The following is a 338-nucleotide window of genomic DNA, read 5'->3' as shown; positions in this document are numbered from 1 at the left end:
CAAATTAGTATCTTCGCATCACTGGAACAAAACTATACTAACTCGATAACTGACAAAAAATAAAGGTCCTGACAACAGCCATATCTCAAAATTAGAAAAAAGGGATACTGAAAAACGCAAGATGAAAGTACAATAGCTGGCACCTGGTTGGCTTACAGTCAGTCAGTTGCTACGGCGTGAAAACGCAAAAGGGCCGTAAGTCTGTGGGTGAATAAGTAGAAGCTCAGACCTTCCGTGACATCTACACACTCCAGTGCCTGCGAATTACGAAGCCGCTCTCGAAATATTGTCAATGAAAAATAGTATACTAACTTACACACACTCATAAGCGCGCGCAC

The sequence above is a fragment of the Penaeus monodon genome, chromosome 32 (genome assembly GCF_015228065.2).
Source record: "Penaeus monodon isolate SGIC_2016 chromosome 32, NSTDA_Pmon_1, whole genome shotgun sequence".
Classification (NCBI taxonomy): Eukaryota; Metazoa; Arthropoda; class Malacostraca; order Decapoda; family Penaeidae; genus Penaeus; species Penaeus monodon.
The sequence above is the reverse complement of the archived record's forward strand: the minus strand, read 5'-3'. Positions refer to the sequence as shown.